This window comes from Uranotaenia lowii, chromosome 3, assembly GCF_029784155.1.
Source record: "Uranotaenia lowii strain MFRU-FL chromosome 3, ASM2978415v1, whole genome shotgun sequence".
NCBI classification, from domain to species: Eukaryota; Metazoa; Arthropoda; class Insecta; order Diptera; family Culicidae; genus Uranotaenia; species Uranotaenia lowii.
Window position 1 is genome coordinate 267488342 of NC_073693.1, and position 12095 is coordinate 267500436.

Consider the following 12095-nt stretch of genomic DNA (forward strand, 5'->3'; position numbering starts at 1 on the left):
GGAAACTTAAATATAATCGTTGAGTACCTATCACTTAAAAATTTCAACAGCCTTTTCTGTCCAATTGATTAAGATTGTTGCTTAAACTTAAAAAAACTTTCATATAAGTTTTGTCAGAAGCTTGTCCAACGACCTTTAAACTGTCGTTTCTGTTAGAAGTGGCTCCAGAGAGCTCATACCCATGGGCAATGTTTTCAGACAGTCTCACCAAAAATTTGTGTCCACCAAAAACCGAAAATGATGCTGCCAGTCCGAAGATTGCCTGTGTAAGCTGTTTGGTCGGAAGAAAGGTACGAGTATATTGATTTTTATGTCGATGACGGTGTGTAAGATGATGACGCTGAAGATGATGATGGTGGTTCGTTTCTGTAAATACACGTGGAACTGGCAGCAGAAAGATAGGTCGCGGTGGTCCCGTCATGTGCAAAGTAAGATATTAAGAAAATAAACAGCGGCGGTCACCCCACAAAGCAGAATGGATCGCCGCTGACGAGAGCAAAAAGACTATAAGTGCGATGAAAATCGATGCCATTAAGTGTTCCAGAACTGAGGGTGAGAGTGAAGTTCTGATGATTCAAGAGGTGTCTTCTGGCAGCGCAAAATTTAATCTCGTTATTATTACCAACCATTTCATTTCACTTTAAAATGCATTAATATACAAATATTATTGATGAGCAGTCTTTCCAATGACAGCTGAACCTTAAAAAAATAACAATGATAAGATTCTGAGAAAATGAGAATTTGGTAAAAAACGAGAGGTGAAAAGTTGTAAGATACAAAGCTCAACATCAACATTTTCGATTTTCGGCAAAATGTTAAAAAATTTAAATTTGTTTCTATCATTTTCAAAAATCTTGTTAAGGAAAGGTCCGTTCTTAGCATTCTTGGATTGCATCACTTAGAGCAAGTTCACTCGTGTTGGGAAAAAGTGGTAGAAATTTTGACACCATGCAAAAACTTCTTCAAGATCTGTGGCTTTCAATTTTTTATACAACACGAGTTCTATTTTCGCATGCTATGATGCAAAATTAGAAATATTTCTATCACATACGGCTGAAATAGAAACAGTGCTGTAAAAAATACAACGACCAAAGATCTTGAAAACATTTTTACACGGTAAATTTTCAAAATGTGCTACAAGTGTCAAAATTTCTACCACTTCCCAACACGAGTGAACTTTCTCTTAAAGTTGATATTTATATTTCAAGGTTATATGTATTGTATTTTATTAATTCATTAAAAAGTTTAAATCGAACTTAAAAAAACAAATTGTTATAAACTAGTTGATTCATTTTCATGATTGCTGTTTTTTATGCCATAATCAACGAACATTTGGTACAACAAGAAATATTTTTTCCGTTCATTTATTTTTTCATAGGACTACTTTAATTTTTAAGCAGCTTCTATATATTTTATTTAAAAAGAAGCATGTATGCAAAAGATACTTAAAAAAACATCGAATGACTAAAGAAAGAAAAACAAAAATCCTAGAAACATATTTCAGAATTTAACTGGTACAAGTCAAAGTTTAAGTTTCATTTTCGTGAGCTTTTGCGATCTCCTAAAAATTTCAACATGAAATTGAATGGAAAACTAAATGAAATCGTTTTTGCTACGCTGTACTAAAATTAATGTTTTTTTACACAAAGTTTGGTTTCAAAACTGCTAGGTTTTCCCACCGAATAAAAATGTCAAAGAGAAGAACCCTTTTTTTTACTGTTTGCAAAACAGTGTCAAATACTTTTTAAAATTTTAAGGCTCCTGTAAGAACAAACCTTAGCAAAATTGGCATTTTAAGCTACAAAAGCAACATGAACCAATGAAATCTCTTTCCCAAATCTGTACATGAAGTTTCAATTTGAATTCCGAATTAAATTTTTACATTCGTGTTTGGGTGAATGAAGAATTGTGAACTCGAATCAATATTCAAAACGCGTCAATAAACCTAGATCCTTTAAAAACATTTGCAATATTTAAATGCATATTAAAAACCTTTAAAAACGGACGAAAAATCAAATCAATTTGCCGCAGCCCGTGGCGTAGAAGATAGCCTTCAAGTCTTCTAAGCCAGTGGGTATGAGATCGAATCCCGGTCACGGCATACATAGTACACTTTCTGTGGGTTGGTGGTTTTAGCATTTGTAAGATGCTAGCCATCATATTCACGAAAGATGTACGCTTAGAGTTAAGAAAAAAAAGGAATCTCTTCGAGGAAACATCAAGTTTCATTGAGATTCTGTATGTGTTTGTGTTTGTTTTTTAAACGCCTTAAAACTTTATGTGTCAAGGCAAAGGTACCCAGAAAATTTCCTGCACCTAACCGAACCAAACATATCCGGACTGGACTAAGTTTAAATTTTTGTTCAAATACGCGGGCCCTGAGTAAAACCGGGCCAAAAGGCAAGTTCACTAACCATGGTTGTCAAAATTGCAATAACTCTATAATTTCATTGATTTTTTTTTTATTTTTGATTAATATCTGACTCTTATTCATGAAAATAATTTATAAATGACCCTATTTGCTTTAAAAGCAAAGTCGTCATAAAAAATCAACACCAAATTTTTGGGACAAAATGGAAAAATTAAAAGTATTTCTGTCAAAATACTTTTTTTTCTGATACTTTTCAACCGTACTTAATATTAAAAAATAGTTTTCCTGTAAAAATTATTGTTTTCCAAAGACATATATCTAAGATTAGAACGAAGATAGCATCAATTAAAAGATGTATTAGAATTTTGATTTTGTCATCTACTGACATTTTATTGTTCTAAGATTGTCAAATTACCTTCCTTCAGGTTGTTCAAATATGAAGTAAGATTTTTGCTACCATCAAGAAGAAGATAACTCAAAAAAAATACTTCCGAGCATTTAACGAAATAACGAGTAAATTTAGTTTTGCTCAATATACTAAAACATTGTTCGCTAGTTAAAAATGCGTTAATTTTTGTTTAATAAATACACATAGGGTAAGTGAGCCTAATTTCGCTATATTATGTCAGAGGTTTTAAGCTTTGATATTAGTATGCCGAATCTTAAATTCTTAGATTTACAATTTTTTGGTATCTAAGTTCCAAATTTTTTCTGAACTCTGTTATGGTTTGAAATAATCATTTCAAGCTTTAATTTACGAGAAATATCATGTTTTATAAAGTGTGTCGATGTTCCTAATTTGGCACTAATTGTTCCTAATGTTAACATATGGGTGGTCCTTATGTTAATATAAGAGGAAAAATATATCCGCGTACCCAATATTACACTGATTTTGCATATGGGTCTGTTTTTTTTTAAATTCTTTTATGAGAAAAATCTTAAAACTCACCTTTTTATAATTTTACAACGTTTTTAGAGTATGAATAAAAAAGTAAGGAGTCCTTTCTAAGGACTATTTAAATCCTACACAATATTCCTTTACGCCAATTTTTAACAAAAAAGTGGATATTTAGCTCATTAAAATTCAAACTTTATACACTGTTGGTGTATAAATATTTTTCGGACAATCATTTAATTTTAAAAAATAAATATTTTGAAAATTCCGTTACCAGTCTGGGCTAAAATGCATCGACATGCAAATCAATAATTCACAGTTTGAATCTTGTTTCCATATGCTAGAACATGATGTAAATTTTTTTGTAGTATTATTTATCTATAAATGTATAAAGCACCCTTATGCTTTCATTTTAAAAAAAATTTTGACAGAAAAAATATAAACTTTAATTCTAACAAAATCAAAAATAACTGCAAATCGTGCTTTATGCGTAATGACATCACAAATATGTGAAAGACTATAACTATTCAAACTTTGTTTTTTATTTTTTCATTAAAAACAAAGGTTTTTACATACCCCTTTTTTCAGTAGGGTGAAAATTGCATGTTTTGTAAATTTAAAAATAACTGGTGGAACCAATTATTTTTCTGACTACGTTAATTCGATGTTCCATTAATCTTAAAAGTTTTAATGTACAAACGGTAGAATTATCTGACGACATTAGGTTTTTAGAAGCCATTGAAGTTGAAAAGTTTTGCATGATGCCCCAGATGACAATATACAACGTATTTTATTGAGATTTTTTTTTGTTTTTTCCTTTCGAATCTGTTCTCGTTGAGAAGCTCTCTGTAACTTGATAGCTTCCTTCTCTGTCGTGAAGGGTGCGTTCTTTACAACCTGGCGAAAATATTTTTTCAACATTTTTAGCTTTGAGATAAACTGAAGTAAAAAAATCATGTTTTATTAGCTCAAAACAGTTTATTTGAACAGATCGTTGAAAATTAAGTTAAAACACAATTCAATCAATTAAATTTATTTCAAATACATTCCATGACTTTTATATAGTTTGGAAAACTTTGACTATGTCAATAATTAGGAACACATTGAAAATAGTGTTCCTAAATGTAGATATACGCTTTTTCTAGTTTTTACACGAAAAAAACATGGTTTAAACATACTTATTACTTAAATCATGATAAAAAACAACCCTACAAAAAATTTAAAAAAAAAATCGGTTGACAAATTCAGCTTTAATCTTCCATTTCGAAACAGGTGTTTTTTAAGAAATTGGCTTACAATTCCATTCAATTTGGACATATTTTGAAACAACCCGCATTTTACGAAAAATCCTGTGAGTTAGAAAACTAATTTGTTTGTAAAATGAAAGTTCACGTGATCCGTTACATTGTCATTTTTTTATAATTGTGAAGAGTGAAAAATAACGTCAAAAACAGTCAAAATCGAACGGTATGTTAACATAAGGTACACATGCCAGATAAGGAACACCTACCCTACATTAACCTTCCAAAGCCGTTCGCAAAATTTCCGTACCAATCTTTTATAGATAAATTTGACCTGTAGTTTACGTACTTTCTCCTGGTCGCAAATATTGGGGTGGGAGTGTGGGAGGGGTGCGAGATTTGTACACCTACCTGCTGAAAATGTGGGCCAAACTGGTTGAAATCTGACAGCTTTCAGTAAGCTCGAAAAACGTTGTTACACATTTTCAAAACACCACACAAAAAGTATGTCCCTCGAAAGAGGAGATTCTAATGAATCTTTAGGTATATAAAAAGTGACCAATTTGAGTACGAAAATAATAATGAAGTTAACGAAAAAAAACTAAAATTTGAATTCAGAGAATCGGTCTATTGGTAAGCGAGATACAGCAATGCAAAGCCAAAATTGGGTGACTTTTTTGAAGTTAGAATTTTTTCTACCGGAAGTTCTGGGATAGCTGCCAAAACTTCCTTTGGACCACCAAAAACTTATACATCCATGGATAGATTTATTCTTGACAATTCGAAATTTTATAAAATCAACGCAATATTTGGAACCTGTCACAAGTTATAAGCATTCTAAAAAGAGCTCTTTTTCGGGACTTTTTCATTCGGAACCAGCTACTGATGATCTCATAAAATATTTCGACTTATTTTTTCGGTATTGAGAAACAAGAATAAATTATCTATACAATGAATTAAAATTCGAGGAAGAATGATCTTAACGGGTTAAACTCCTATCAAAAAGAAAAAAAAATGAATTAAAATTTATCGAAATCGGTCAATATTTGCGGCCAGGAGAACTTACGCAAACTCTCGGGTCATATAGACCCGAACAGCCTAATTACGGATTTTTTTGAGGGAGCACTTCCGGTGGTCACAGGAAGTTGCCTGGTACTACAGATTGTGTATTTCGTGATTCCCCAGGGAGGTTTTTAAAATCAAATTTTTGCGATTTTTTTCTCGAAGAGTTATGATGATTTGAATGTGCGCTTCGGGTCATATTGACCCGAACGACTTTGGAAGGTTAAATCATACCACATAAATGGTTGTTTCAAATGAGGAACTGATTTTAAAAAGCAAAATTGTTTATATAAGCTAAAATAAGGCTGGAACAAATATCAATTTCTTCTTTTGTCACCCCCCCCTTCGAAATTTCCAAAATCCCGAAGGGGGGAATAAATAAAGTTTGATATAATTTAGGTAAATTTCAGAATAAAAATTCAAATATCCGAAAGATTACAAGACTAAGAACCAAATTTTGGAAGATGGAAATGAATTCACATTTTGTATTCTCGATTTAATTGAATTTTACGATATAAAAAATACATGATTTATAAGTTTTATGCTATAATATAGTATGCAAGTTGGTTGCATACAAGCTTTCGTGCAATTTATTCCAATTTATTTGTTTTTCGCATTATTTTTTATTGTCCCCCCCCCTTCGCGATGTTCCAACTCCAGGTGACAAAAGAAGGATTTGAAATTTGTTCCGGCCTAAAAACATTAGAAAAGCTAAGAGGAGTAGTTGGAAGCACATGTGTGAAACCGTGCAAACTACACCCGAAGCTGCCAGACTCCAGAAAGTTCTATCAAAAGAACATTCAAATGGACTGGGTCAATTGAAGAAAAAGAACGGGGAGTTCACTACAAACCCAAATGAAACGCTTCAATTACTACTAAGTACGCATTTCCCAGAATCCATTGAAGGAATAGAGATTAATGACACTCCGATTGAAAGACTCACTCGAAATGTCAGACGTGATGAAGCACTTCGCAAATCACGCACAATCTTTACACCTTCAATGGTTGACTGGGCAATAAGTACTTTCGAACCATTCAAAGCAGCTGGTGAAGATGGAATTTTACCAATTCAAATACAGCAAGCTAAACAAATGGTAACACCTGCCTTGGTAGAGATGTTCGTCGCCAGTATGACTCTCTGTCATATTTCAACTCAGTGGAAGAAGGTGCGCGTGATCTTTATCTCGAAACCAGGGAAAAAAGATAAAACACAACCTAAGGCATTCAGACCTATTAGTCTAACGTCCATTATTTTGAAAAAAATGGAGAAGATACTTGACGAGCACATTAAATCGCAGTATCTTAGCTTAAGTAAGCTAAACAACTTCCAGTTCGCTTACAAAAAAGATATGTCCACGGTTACGGCCTTACATACCCTTACACAAAAACTAGAAAAGACTCTAGAGGCAAAAGAAATAGCATTCGCTTCTTTTTTAGACATTGAAGAGGCATTCGACAACGCATCTCACACTTCAATCGAAACAGCTATGAAAAGACGAGGGTGCAACTCGGCAATTGTTAACTGGACTAGTGCGATGCTAATAAACAGAACCATTTATGCAAGCTTGGGAGGACTTACAATCAAAGCCACACCAACGAAGGGATGTCCCCAAGGCGGGGTTCTATCACCGTTGTTGTGGTCCTTGATAGTGGACGACCTCCTAAACAAACTTGTATCCATGGGATTTGAAGTTATTGGCTTTGCAGACGACGTAGTTATTATAGTTCGGGGAAAACATGAGAAAATGTTGTCTAATAGAATGCAAACTGCACTCAACTACGCACTATTTTGGTGCAGGGAAGAGGGACTAAACATAAACCCTTCCAAAACTACTGTGATAGCCTTCACTAGGAAACGAAAAATTACACTAAAACCTCTAACATTAGATGGGGAAGTGTTAAACCTCGAATCACAAGTGAAATATCTAGGCATAGTACTAGACTCAAAGCTATCATGGAACCCACAGATAGAGCATGTAATCGCTAAGGCTACAACAGCTCTATGGGTCTGCCTCAAAGGAGTAGGGAAAAAATGGGCCGAAAATTATCTACTGGATATTCGCAGCTATTATAAGACCCAAAATCTCTTATGCCTCCTTAGTATGGTGGACCAAAACTATGCAAATTACGGTCGAGAAAAAACTAGCGAAGCTCCAAAGACTAGCAACGCTAGCTATAACTGGCGCAAAGCGAAGCACACCGAATGAGGCTCTAAATGCACTACTAAATATTCTGCCTCTACATCAATTCATTGAGTTAGAGGCGGAGCCTTGAGACTCTCCAAACACAAAACTCTCTATGAAGGAGATCTTACAGGACACCTTAAAATCCTAAAGAAATTTAAATTAAACTCACTTATTGTGAAAAATGATGACTGGATGGAGCCCATTTTAAACCTAGACATACCATACAATGTAACTATCAATGATAGGGACGTGTGGGAGTCAGGTGGACCTGCGGTTCCTCCCAGATCGATCCTATTCTTCACTGATGGGTCAAAATGGATAAAAGAACTGGGGCAGGGGTTTTTGGACCTAGACTCAGGATCTCAATTCCTATGGGAAACTGGCCAACAGTATTCCAAGCTGAAATTCAAGCAATTCTAGAATGCACTTTAGCCTGTTTGAAAAGGGGATACAGGTACACAAGTATCTGCATGTTCTCTGACAGCCAGGCTGCTCTCCGAGCACTAAGTACGTTCACATGTTACTCCAAACTAGTTTGGGAGTGTATAGTTGCACTAAGAAACCTGGCCATAAGGAACAGAGTATCTTTATTCTGGGTACCAGGCCACTGCGGTATCCTAGGGAACGAAGAAGCAGACCAACTAGCTAGGGAAGGATCTCAGGGACTGTTGATTGGACCTGAACCTTTCTGCGGAGTATCGAGAAGTGCCTTGACTATGGAGCTCAAGAACTGGGAAAGCACCACTATTGTTTCCAACTGGAAAACCGCGGAGGGAGCAACTCAGGCAAAAAGATTCATTGAACCAAGCGCACGGCTCTCAAAAAACATGTTGAACTTAAGTAAGCCCGAATTAAGTACTTACACAGGTCTCTTGACCGGACATTGTCCAACAAAACAGCATCTCAAAAGGATAAACATAATTCAAAACGATGACTGTCGGTTCTGCGGGTTCGACAAAGAAACTGCAGAGCATCTTCTATGCAACTGCTGCGCCCTCCTAAATAGGAGAGAGCGTGTACTTGGGGCAAAGTTAATAAGCGCACAAGACATATGGTTGCATATCAGCCCTAAGAAGGTTATATCATACATCTTTGATATCATACCCGATTGGGATTAAATGCTTAGTCAGCAATCAACTGTCACTCCAATCAATAGTGCAGGTGAACCAGACAGCATTTAGTAACGCGGGGTAAACACCACAATAAATCAACTACTGGTCGCAGTGGGCTCTCCTCTACAGAAAAAAAATGTCTTCAAATATGAACAAATGAATACAAAATTCATAACTATTTTACTCATACTAGTTTTGTATAAAAGATATTTATAATGTGAAATAACTCAAATGACTCGAAGGGCATGAATTAAATCTAACATAATTTTCACAAAATTCTAAGAAATTTCGCCAAATTTTGACAGAAAGTTTAATTAAAGTTGAGCAACAAAACAGACCAATGATATTGGGAGTCAAGTGCTTGAAGTTCCACACATCGGTCAATCCGAGAACTTTTTCACAACAAATCCACAAATTTTTGCGAATTTTGAAAACGAAGTATTTAAAAAATATTGAACAGTGTCAAACCAATTATTTTGACGAGTGCAGTCTTTCTAGTGTAAAGCAATTCAAAATAAATTGTAGAAGAAAATTTTTATGATTTTCAATCATTCATATTTTAACATGCGAAACACATAGTGGTACTAGTCTTGTTTCGGTCACTGTATTTACCCAACTAGTTGTGAACTTTGAATGCTCTTGTTAAAGTCATTATATATGTGATTTTTGGTAACACGAGTAAACTTATATTCAAGAATATTCAGAACCATAGTAAAAGTTTGATGTTTCATGTTCCTCCTAACTCATTTTCAAACTAAAATAAACTTCTAGTGCTATTTGAAAGTTGCAAATTTTGGTTCTAAGTAAAATTATTAAAATTGTTGGACAGTAAATTTGGCTCTATTCTAGAAATTTTATCTAGCAGAAAACTCCCTTGTTAAACCTCGACCCATAAATTTCCCCATTACAAACCGCGAATAAACTGTGATATCATCTCTAATACCTTGAACAATGAATGTGTGGTGTTATCTCGTCACCCAAAAAGCAGCAGATTCATATCAGAAGGGCGTGTGGAATGTTAATATTAAACCACATTGTTGCGCGATCTCATTTGAAATTGTTTCCTCATTCAAAGTGAATGTAATCCACGCGAATCTTTTCATAATAATTCTTTTCACGCTTTCCATGGGAAAGGCGAAACCTGCGTACACACATATATTTCGCGACCCCGGAATCATCATTTGGATCAAAAGCCGCCTGCCTCATAAATCCGTCGGCGGCTTTTGTTATCCGCGCTACGCCGCCGTTTATACATCGCTAGAATACAAAACAACAAACGCGCGTGGCGCTCTGATCTACGGTTGTTGGAAAAATGGTCCGGGGAAAATTAAGAAAAAAATCAACACCAAACAAACGCTTAAACAATCATAAATCCGTCGGGAATGGTTGGAAGTTTTTTTTTCTTTCGAAGGTACCCACCTTTGGTGCGGGACTGATGAGTGGGCCTCTCCATTTTCATTTCAGCAAAAAATTGATTTTTTTCCCCTGGACCGGTCTCTGAAGTATTCCGTACACTTTTCACATATGATGATATGCTGCTGCTCACTTGTCCGTCCCCGTTTCGGGTGTTGATGAGATGGTTTAGTCCCCCTTAAATTTCTCGCACACTCACTAAACCCCCTTCTTTTGGGTCACCGTCGGTCCACAAAATTTGGAAGGTGAGTTGTTTATTTGTTTTCAATCGGTTCCGAAAAGATTTTCTCGGTTGATTGTATTCCTTAGTTTTGTTTTGTTTCTCACCTCTTGGCTTCCGCGCCTCACCTCACTTATCGTGAGCTTTTCTTTTCTTCTTTTGATAGACACTTTCCTTCAACGGACACCGACTGGTCGATTTTCCGCTTGATTCGATTTGCCCGGAATTTTATTGTGTTTGTTCTTATTTTTTTACCGCTGTTATCTGCTTTCGATTTCCGCCGCTCGATTGATAAATCTGAGTCGGCACTAAAACAACCATTAACGAACTAATGGGTGCGTATTTGTTCTACCGATAATCTAGCATCGCCCTGCTAATGCGAATTGGAGTGTAGATTCGGGGTGCTGTTGAGTTTATTTTTTCTCTTATCCTAAAGGTTATATCCCTCCTCAGCTACTTTTATTTTGGTGCCGTTGTGGTGAGTAAATGTGCGAAACTACCGGAAGGATCCTTAACGTAGCACGTGCTCAGTGGTGTAGATAACAGATTTTCTCCGAACGAGCTTTCCCCTGATTGGCCGGACTACACCGGAAGTCACTCGTTCGAAGTGGAAGAAGAAGGCAGAAAAATGGTTTCACTAGGAGTTAATACACTGGAGATGTGTGTGAAGAACACTCGTGTAGACACTTAATAGGTATTGCTTCTTTTTAGATTATCTTGCCGCAGCTTTCGCTCGTTCTCGGATTGCCAGACCCTTAATGGATTTTCTGGTGGGGGGAACAAACTTTAACAATAAACTTTACTCTTATTACTACTTATGGCTACTTCCTCAAGGTTTCTATTTTTACACTCTTTCATTCCAGACGAAAGTGATAGGCTTCGATAAAGATGATTGTAGTAGATTTAACAAACGATTTGGTTTAACCATTAACGATCTCACAAACTTTCCAAAAGCCAACTGTTTCAATAGAAAACTTCACCAACAGCTAATCTGTAAACCACAACAATTCTGATACAGATAGACTGATACTATTTACTACGAACTACGAACTATTCACAAACGAGGAGGTGATTATTAATCCTAGGGTCCACAGTTGTAATCCCCCGTCTTAGCACGACACTCAGCAGATTGAAACACCCAAAACTCTAGAAAAACTCCACCGAATAAACCCAAAGAAGAAAACGCGCGCGACGCCTTGGACCTTTTTTCCGCGCGCCTTCCGGTGTCTAGAAAGAACCCACCGCCTTTCAGGAGAGCTGATCCGAAAGTGTGCTCACCGTTCTTTCGTTCGCGTGTGGCCACCAGCTACTGGCTGATTCTGGCCTGATGCCGTTTCCTACCGAATACTGACTGACTCCCGGACAAGGTACGTGGATGGGTTTTGATGCGGGCCCGCAAAAATGCCAAGATCCTACTCCAACCGACTTACTCCCACCCAACAGCCTCAGTCTCTTTCCGCGCTCCCCAGATTTGTCATTTGTTATTCACCTTTATGGCCCCAGAAGTCGGTTTGGAACCGCGAGTTCTCCCGGCAGCAGTTTCCTCTCCCTTTTTCCCGATCGAGCCAATAAAAAAAGGAAAACATGACAGAAGA

General features: G+C 36.1%; 1 protein-coding gene across 3 annotated transcripts in view; it reads right to left on the minus strand.

The window, feature by feature from the left end:
- Positions 1-12095, minus strand: part of LOC129754924 (diacylglycerol kinase eta-like) — a 453200-nt gene that overhangs the window by 240458 nt on the left and 200647 nt on the right. The window contains exon 1 of one of the 3 annotated variants that reach the window (XM_055751193.1): positions 10287-11846. The exons of the other annotated variants lie outside the window; for them this stretch is intronic. The gene's annotated coding sequence lies outside the window, so the exon portion shown is untranslated. Of the gene's footprint in view, positions 1-10286; positions 11847-12095 lie in introns of those variants that run through there. 3 annotated transcript variants of the gene reach the window in all.